Source organism: Macadamia integrifolia, chromosome 11 (genome assembly GCF_013358625.1).
Source record: "Macadamia integrifolia cultivar HAES 741 chromosome 11, SCU_Mint_v3, whole genome shotgun sequence".
Taxonomy (NCBI): Eukaryota; Viridiplantae; Streptophyta; class Magnoliopsida; order Proteales; family Proteaceae; genus Macadamia; species Macadamia integrifolia.
Genome location: NC_056567.1, coordinates 24,218,530 through 24,219,491, shown reverse-complemented (window position 1 = coordinate 24,219,491; position 962 = coordinate 24,218,530).

Here is a 962-nt window from a genome sequence, read left to right as displayed (position 1 = left end):
ACGGTTTGTACCAAGTTCATTGCTCACCAACTACGCTACCCCTTTTATTACACCGTACACTACTATTACTATATCATTCTTAGATTGGATGGAGGTTAGGAGGGTCAAACACGTGACCATCTCTGGACTGATGCCAGACTCTATTGGCTAACTGCTTGCAAGTTGCGACTATTACAAGCGCTTCCCCTAGAATGAACCTCCTTTGGAATGAGCCCTTTATATCTACATATTATTTACATTTTAATTAAGATAGTGTTTAGAATGAAGAACTGAACATACCAACAGTTTTTAATAGATAAATCAAAATACAATCAATGAAATTGAATGAAGTACAAATAAATAGGATGAAGAATCAACTAAAGACTTTGGAGTGGGCTAGGCTTAGGTTTGAAAGAGCTTTGTTAGAACAAACACTAACAAGCTCAAAGGAAACGTACAGATTGAAGTAAGATGACATAAAGATTTAACATGGTTCACACAACAATGTGATGTGCTATGTCCACATACGAATGTGAAGATGATTCACTATATAATGGAAGAAAGATTACAACGGAGATCTCTCAATAACATCTATACTCGCAGCAAGAACTATCACCAAGAAACCTTAACTCGAAAATCCTCTTTTCACTCTTGTTTCTCTTACTTACATAATAAGCAATCAATAAAAAAATACAAATACTCCTCCAAGTCGGGTTGATCCATGGGGTCGAATCTGATTGGATCATATCGTACCGCAGAGGCAAGGCCCCTCCACCCCCATACAAGATCAATAATGGGCTTAAATCTACACAATTATGAACGGACTTGCAAATTATAGAAAACTCTCTCTCTCTCTCTCTCTCTCTCTCTCTCTCTCTCTCTCTCTCTCTCTCTCTCTCTCTCTCTCTCTCTCTCTCTCTCTCTATAGATATATATATATATATATAAGGGTTGGGTTGCATAAAAATGCTCCCTATGCTCGT